Source organism: Amblyomma americanum, chromosome 9 (assembly GCF_052857255.1).
Source record: "Amblyomma americanum isolate KBUSLIRL-KWMA chromosome 9, ASM5285725v1, whole genome shotgun sequence".
NCBI classification, from domain to species: domain Eukaryota; kingdom Metazoa; phylum Arthropoda; class Arachnida; order Ixodida; family Ixodidae; genus Amblyomma; species Amblyomma americanum.
In genome coordinates this window covers 48,841,092-48,849,650 of record NC_135505.1, presented here as the reverse complement: position 1 = coordinate 48,849,650, position 8,559 = coordinate 48,841,092, and the positions used below count along the sequence as shown (strand labels likewise).

At 55.5% G+C, this 8,559-nt stretch overlaps 1 pseudogene; it reads left to right on the top strand.

The window, feature by feature from the left end:
* The first annotated feature begins 555 nt into the window (after positions 1 to 555).
* LOC144103334 (uncharacterized) lies at positions 556 to 7,390 on the top strand (annotated as a pseudogene).
* Positions 7,391 to 8,559: the final 1,169 nt, after the last annotated feature.

The window sequence follows — 8,559 nt, the reverse complement described above, 5'->3', positions numbered from 1 at the left end:
ACCCCAAATTATGCACTGGATCTAGTCGTTTCAAGTAGGATGGCCTTGCAGAACCATACACCAGGCAACCATAGTCTAAGCAGGACCGTACCACAGAGCGATAGATATGTAGAAGGCTTGCCCTGTCAGAACCCCAGTGTTTGTGTGAAAGCACTTTGAGTATATTGACACGTGTAATTTATCTTTATCGGGAGACCACGTTTCGCCGCCTAACAAGTGTTATCGCACAGCGCAGGACCCGCCTGCATCTATCCGAAGTTTCTGGCAAGTCATCGATGCTTCTGTTCGCTGTCTGTTGTAGACGAACCTTATGTTATCTGATTTCATCGCCTGACGCGAATGGCGTAGAACTTTGTGGAAGGCACGTAGGTCCCAACGATTAGTCTGGAACATTCGACGACTGCTATATAACAGCCGACGCGCTTGACCCGCGGAGATTTTCGACGATCGCCGACAATCCTGTGTGGCCGCCCGTTACGCTGCCCATCGCCTTCTGAGGCCCTGCTGCCCGTGCCCCGGCGCCCGGCCTGCTGCTGCCTCCAGGGCTTGGCGAAGATGGACCTTCCGCCGCCTGCGACGCGCCCCACAAAGACGCAATGTTTCAACTCAAACGTACCGGTACCCGTGCCGGCGGACGACCTGATCGATGCCATCGAGGAGGTCGTCGGTGTCGGGGGGCTGCAGTATTTGCAGCACCTCGGCGGAACTAAGTTCCTGGCAGCTGTCGGTTCGATGGCGCAAGCAACGAAAATGTTGGCCGCGGGCTCGCTGCTCGTGGCCGGTCATCAAGTGCCGCTGGTTCAGCTTGCTGCGCCAGTGGTGTTCGTAACAGTCCGGCGACTTCCACCAAGCGTGAGCGACGACGCGCTCGCAGCCGCCCTGAGCCCCTTTGGCAAGGTCAGGGCAGTCACCCGTTTTCAAGTCAAGGAGCCACGTTCGCAGCGGCGCTCGTCTGGTGAAGCTCGACATGCAGCGGGCGCCACCGAATTTCATCACCGTCGCGGGTCACCGCGCTATGTTGGAATACCGTGGAATGAGGAAAGTGTGCGCCCGTTGCGGCGTGGAAGGTCACCTCGGTGCCGCCTGCACCGCCCCGCGCTGCGGCCGCTGTGCTGCGTACGGTCACGATGCGGACTCGTGCCAAGCAGCCTGCAAGCGGTGTGGCGGGAATCACGTCACGTCAGACTGCATCGCGCCGCGTTCCTACGCGGCCGCCCTCGCAGCTCCGAGGAGTACGCCGCAAGTCCCGCTCGGGGCAACCCCGGCTCCACGCCGGAACGAAGTGGACACCAGGTCCACAACCCCCCTCGCTGAGGACTCGGGAGAGCCCAGGTCTCCTGGCACTCCATTGACTGACGAGACAGACCAAACTTCTATCGAAGAGGGTTCGAAGGACTCTACGTCGTCAGATGGCCTGTCTGACCTGGAAAAACTGGAAGCTGCCTTGTTGCACGCGCAGCCAACTCCATCTGAGAGACAGCAGAGCGCTACGGAGGCCGAGTTGGAGGCTCCTGAGGTAGCGGACATACCGAGGGTAACCAATGAGCCCCAGAGCGCTAGCCCCGAAGCCCTGGCTCAGGTAAGCACCAGTGTCCAAAAGACGCAATGCCCGAGCCCCCGAAAGACTAGCGCCTGCCTGTCTCATAAGGGGCAAGAGCCCGATGAACCGAAGCGTCAGCGCTCCTCGTCGGACAGCGGTCCCTCTGCAACAGTTACCGCTGTCCCAAAGAAAAAAGTAAAAAAGACTGCAGAGGATGGAGCGGAGATGGATTTCTCCGATTAGCGGCCATGGCTTCACCGAAGAATTTCCCCGGCCGCCTCGGCAGCCATACCTTCCTCGGCCCCGCCCTTATCGCGTCGGCCGAATTAGCGCCGCGCACCCGGCCAGCGCCGATAGCGACCTGCTCCCGTCGACACCAGCAGAAATTCCACGCGCCTTCGACGATGGACGTGATATGGTGCCGGTGCTGTGTCACGCGGCGGGCCATAGACGCTATAGCGTCTACAGGGACTTATACCTACTATGGCAGCATCCTCGAGCCACCCAGGTCCATCGCCCGTTCTGCGACCACCGCCGCACCACACGACTTGTGAGTCGGTCAACGCTGCTCTTTTGTTGGTTGTACTATTTCCCAAGTGTTAATGGTTTTGTTCCTTTGGCAAAATATGGCTGAGATTCATTTCATTACCTTCAATGTCAGAGGTTTTCGAGCTCTAGCCAAGTAGCTAGAAGTTATGCACCTCGCTCACTCAGTAGGCGCAGATTTACTTTTCTTGCAAGAATGCAATTTTCGTACCCCAGCAGATGTGTCAGCATTTCGTAGGCGATTCCATGTCGGCGCTTTTTTTTCGTTGACCACCTTTCAACCATGTGGGGTTGGTGTGGTTTTTATTACAAACACCTACAGGACGAGCGCACATTGCACTTTCGGTCTTGATGGTCGCGCCATAATTACTGATATATTCATGCATAATCAGAAAACTCGTTTCATTAACGTATACGCGCCGGCCAGACGCAGTCTGACGATTGATTTTTTTAATACAATTGGTACCTATATCGACCAGAACGTGCAGTGTGTGCTCATCGGCGACTTTAATTGTGTACGAGATTCTTGGCGAGATCTACGCGGCCCAGGCCAAGGTTCCTCAAACTACAATGCCAGGGAACTCGAGGGTTTAGTGAGACGCTTTAAGCTAACAGATGCGTGGGTTGCCCTTAATGACGATGACTTTGTGGCCACGTGGAAGCGATGCCGCTCTGCTAGCCGTCTTGATCGAGTTTATCTCCCTCCTGCCCTAATACCACTTCTCCGCGCATGCGAGACTGTAAGCCCGCCGCCAGGCGTCCAGGGCATCAGCGACCACGCATTTGTGTCAGTACGCGTGAACGCATCGCCCGGAAGGTCGGCCGACCGGAGTAGGTGGAGAATGGACCCCGCGCTTCTGCACGATGAAGTTAGTTTGGCCTCCATTCGCCAAGCACTAGCAGAGACCCTCCCAAAGGTCGAAGACCTGACTCCGGACGAGTGGGACGAACTAAAAACCAGTTGGCGTGAGATTCTAGTAAGGGAAGGCAAAGCCAGGCGCGTTAGAATAACTGCCGAACTTAACGACTTGATGCGGCGCATTCGCATCGTTGAGGCCGGAGGCACTCTGACGTTCTTCATGAGCGAGTACCTTGAATCGCAGCGCGTGCGATATTACAGGCTCCTAGCTCGCAGCTCGAGTAATTCGCCCGACCCAACAACGTCCCCTCGAGTAGCGGCAGAACTCCGTCGCGCCCGAGAGGGGGAACACGACAACAAAGGACTTTCACGAATTGAAGGCGTGATCTTGCCAGACGGCCGGCACTCCAGTGCCCATTCAGATATTGATCAAGTGTTCACGGCCCACTACGCCTCGTTGTTCTCCTCTGAGCACGCCAGCAGAAATGCGGATTTAAGGAGCAGGGTTCGGGACTTGTGTGGGCGATACACGTGCCCGAAAATAAATGAAGCAGCGCTCTGCGGCCCAGCCAGTATGGAAGAAGTGCGAGCGGCGCTAGCTCGTATGAGGGCGTCCGCAGCTCCCGACCCAGACGGAATTCTTGCCGGGTTCTACTCGACATTCTTCGAGATTCTCGGCGAGCACTTGACAGCCATAGTGAATTCAGTGCTTCTGGAGGGTGTGAAGCCGTCGTCCTTTTCATTGGGGCACGTGGTTCTCATCCCCAAGCCAGATAAGCCCCTCTCAGACCCAAGTTCGTGGAGACCAATAACGCTCATCAACACAGACTACAAAGTTGTCGCTACGGTTTTAACAGACCGCTTGAAGCCGTGCTTAGCCGATGTGGTCAGCCCTCTCCAGAGCTCGTCAGTCTTGGGTAGATCAATCTTCACTTCACTGGCTCTCACACGTGATCTTTTTGCGTACGCTCAGGCAAAAAAACTGAACGGTTGTTTCATCTCCCTCGATCAAAGCAAAGCCTTCGATAGAGTCGAGCATGACTACTTGTTGACAGTCTTGTCATATCTGGGCCTTCCGGACAAATTTACTAACTTAGTAGGTGCTCTATATTCGGGGCTGTCTAGTCAGCTGGTTTTAAATGTGGCGTTGAGCGGGGAAATTTGTGTGACGCGAGGAGTTCGACAAGGTTGTCCCCTCTGTCCCGCTCTCTTCGTGCTCTCGCTGGACCCTCTGCTCCGTGCAGTTGAAGACCACCCAGCTATCCGAGGTTTTCCCCTTCCGGGGCAGGAAAGAGTTTCTGTGTCTGCTTATGCGGACGACATCTCGCTTTTCTTGCGAGATGCGGACAGTTTCCTTGCTTTCTGGCAAGTTTTCAACGAGTATGCAACTCTCTCAGGGGCGCAATTGAACACCACAAAGAGCCAAGTCCTGAGCTTTGGCATGTTTCAGGACCCCTTGCCCGGTGGAATCCAGTTTGTCGATGGTGTGCGAGTTTTAGGAATCGTCTTCACGCCAGCAGGTGTGTCACCGAGAACGTGGGACGACGCTATCACTCGAGCGCGACGGGCCATAGATTCGATTGCACACCTAGAACTATCTTTGAACGCCAAGGCACTATTCTTCCGTACGTGCGCAGCTGCGTACGCTTGCTTCGTTGCGCGTGTTGCTCCACTGCCGCGTCGCGTGGCAGGGAAGCTGAACTCGCTCGCAGGACAAGTCCTGTGGAACGGAAAGCCGGCCCCAGTGTCCCGTCAAATGTTGGCCGCGGAACGCGATAGAGGAGGTTTGAACCTGCCCTCCTGGCAGGCAACAGCGCGAGCTTTCGCTACCAAAGCAGTTCTCGACCTACTAGCGGCCCAAGTGTACAGAGGTCGATCACTAGTCCTGTATTGGTTGCGTACTGGGAGTCAACTGTTCCTAACGCAGCGACACACGGGGCCTCAAGCAGAGCAACCTATGCCCATTTACAAAGTGGCAACTGACTTTTTCCGGTTCTGGCTAAGCCAGTTCCCGGACACGGATATACGCGAAACACCCGTGGCACGCGTTAGTGCGGCGGTTGCTGCTTTGGATTTCAGTATTGATCAGGCAGAAAAAACTTCTAGAAAATGGCAGGCCTTTGCATCGAGCCTGTTGCCAAAAGAAGTACAAGACTTCGAATGGCGTCGCCGTTGGCAAGCACTGCCGACGAGAGAGCGTCTCGAAAGATGGGGCATCGTGCCAAACGCGCGCTGCACCAACTGCGGCGCTGTTGATACACAGCGGCACGCCCTGGAAGACTGCGTCGTAGCGCGTACTTTGTGGCTCCTGATCTACAGGATGTTTAGCAACTCGCGAAGGCGCTCATCCTTTGAGCGCCTTGTGATAGCAGTGGTTTTTTATACGCGCTTTGGAAGCAGCGAGGCTTGGCCGAAGTGCGCGGAAGACGGCAACGCGCCATGTTTCCGCTCTTGAGGAGGGTGCGCCTCATTGTGTGGCAATTTCTAGAGGAAGAACTAACAGTGGGCGGCGAAGCGCTGTTTTTGCGGCGCTGGTCGACCCACTTTATTTCTGTACATTCTAACAAAGTGGTGCTCCCAATCATGCAATACTAGTCAATACTCGCTGAGTTTGCCCTGGGTTGGTCGTGGTAACGGGTATCATCCCCTTACCCAGTTATGTACACATCTGGGAACAAGTGTACGCGCATGGTAACTTCCCCCTCCCTTTACCCCCCCCCACCCCAACCTTCCCCTCTTTTAAACCATCGCGACCTGAGATGTATGTTTAATTTGGAAACATGCCGCGCCATGGTATTCATTGTATATAGATTGTTGGCCTGTTCTGTTTGTATCTGTGCATATTGGTGACTCGTTTGCGCATATTTTGCTTCTTTTTGAAATTACATTATGTACTCTTCGTGACTGCCAGTGTTCTTATGTAAATGTGGTCTGGTGTACCAATAAATTCTCTTTATACCGTTGTGCTGTAAGTGTAGCCTCTTTTGTGGGCACAGGTTCGCCCAATAAAAGTTAGTTTTGTCTTTCACAGTATTGCTACTGTGTTCTTCAACGTCACTACCACGTGACATCTGGTGGAGGAGCTTCTTTTTTGTTTTGTTCATGTACCGGACGCCCCGACAAGCCGTGATCCAAGCCCGGACCGCAAAGAGAACACCAACGTAGTCCCGGACAATCGAGCAAGCCGCCGTCTTCAACAGCTGCCCCCGGAGCACGGACTTCTACCTAAGAAGACCAAGAAGATTGTGGCCGAGGGAACCCCAATGGCAGCCCCAGCATCCCCCATCGTGCTGCAGCAGCCCAGGGAACCACCGACGTTCCGCGGTTCCACATTTGAGGACCCGGAAAGCTGGCTGGAAACGTATGAGAGGGTCGCTACGTTTAACAGCTGGGCAAGCGACGACAAGCTGCGACATGTCTATTTCGCATTAGAGGACGCCGCCAGGACGTGGTTCGAGAATCGAGAAGCCACCTTGACGACGTGGGACCTGTTCCGAAGCAGCTTCCTGCAAACATTTAGAAGCATCCTGCGTAAAGAGCGAGCCCAAGTTCTACTGGAGACCAGAGCGCAGCTGCCGAATGAGACGATCGCAATCTTCACTGAGGAAATGAGCCGTCTGTTCCGGCACGCCGACCCGGAAATGTCCGAAGAGAAGGAAGTCCGCCTACTGATGCGTGGTGTAAAGGAGGAACTTTTCGGCGTATTGACACGAAGCCCACCGACGACCGTAGAAGAGTTCCTTCGCGAGGCCACCAGCATTGAGAAAACACTCGAAATGCGGAGCCGACAATACAACCGCCGCACGAACTCGACAAACTACGCCGGAGTTCAGTCACTGGCCACCGACGACCTGCGCGAGACCATCAGGGCAGTCGTACGAGAGGAGCTTCAAAGGATCTTCCCTTCATCGCAACCTCAAGTGGCCTAAGTCGCCGAAATTGTCAAAGTCCAGCGATCGCTGGGAGTTCGCGAGGTACAACCACAATCATCGCAGCCCCAGCCAGAAGCGATGACCTACGCCGCCGTCGCCCGCCGTCAAGGTCCCCCTCCACGACCGCGCCAGGACCCTGTAACGCCGCAATTCCGTCGACCACCGCCGCCGCCACCAACACGCCCACCCGTCGACCAGCGCAGGTACCCGAGGAAGACAGACGTTTGGCGCGCTCCTGACCACCGCCCGCTCTGCTACCACTGCGGGGAAGCCGGCCATGTGTACCGCCGATGCCCATACCGCGACCTGGGATTGCGAGGGTTCGCCGTCGACGCACCGCGCCCTCGGGGAGGCGAACGCCCTCGTGACATCGCCGACTACCTCGCCGCTACTCAGTGGAGCCCTCGACGGCCATCCTGGTCGCCGTCACCAGGCCGCTACCTGTCGCCGCAGCGCCGTCCATAGACTGGCCCAGCACGGGGCCGCTCTGCGAGCCCATATCCGGAAAACTAAAAGCAGCAACCGATGGAGGTGCGGTTGCTGTTCGTCGAACTGACGAAGCTCCTCCACCGCCGACGAAGACGACGCCGAGACCATCTCGACGACATAATAACGACACGCCGCCGTCCCGACGAAGTCAGGAAGCCACGAATACACCGACGATAGACGACTAGACGACGCGACGTTCCAACTTCAGTTCAACACGACGCAGCCGTGATCCGGCGCCAAGACCTAACTGCAACGCCAGACAAAGAACCACAGACCTCGACGTGCTTCTCGACGGCCACGCAGTTACCGCCTTAGTGAACAAAGGGGCTGATTACTCCGTAATGAGTGGGCACATCGCCGCCCAGTTGAAGAAAGTTAAGACCGCATGGGAAGGCCCTCAAATTCGGACCGCTGGAGGACCCCACATCACGCCGACTGGAATCTGCAAGGCAAGAATAACCATTCATGACCGCACTTACCCTGCCACCTTCGTTATCCTCCAACAGTGTTCACGAGGCGTCATTCTCGGTATGGACTTCCTGAACCAACACGGCGCAATCATCGACCTGAAGTCCAGGTCAATAACGCTGTCGGAAGATAAAGCAATACCGCCGGAGAGCCCTCGTAGTCACTACGCCTTGAGTGTGCTCGAAGATCAAGTGAGCATCCCGCCTCGCTCCAGCATTGTTATTTCGGTCGGCACCGAAGTACCCGCTGACGTAGAAGGTGTCAACGAAGGCGACCAACGTCTACTGCTAGACCTTGAAATATGCGTCGCAAGAGGGATCGCTCGACTGCATGGAGGAAAAACTGAAGTGTTGCTGACAAACTTCAGCCAGGAGTTCAAGCACATCAACAAGGACACGACGATCGCATACATCGAGAAAATTCTCGAAACCAGTAATGCGTTTGTCCTCTCGGATTCCGCCGCATCTACCACGACGACCATGGTTCCCGAATCAGACTACAACATTAATCCAAGTCTCCCCGTGATTAAGCAACATCAGCTCAGAAGTCTGCTCCGACGATACAAAGGCTGCTTTTCGACGTTATCGAGGATTCGACAAAGACCAGTCGCCAAGCATCGCATAATCACCGACGAGTGCGCTCGACCACTCCGGCAAAGCCCTTACCGAATTTCGCCACGAGAACGTGAAGCGATAAGAGAGCAAGTCGACGAAATGCTGCGCGAC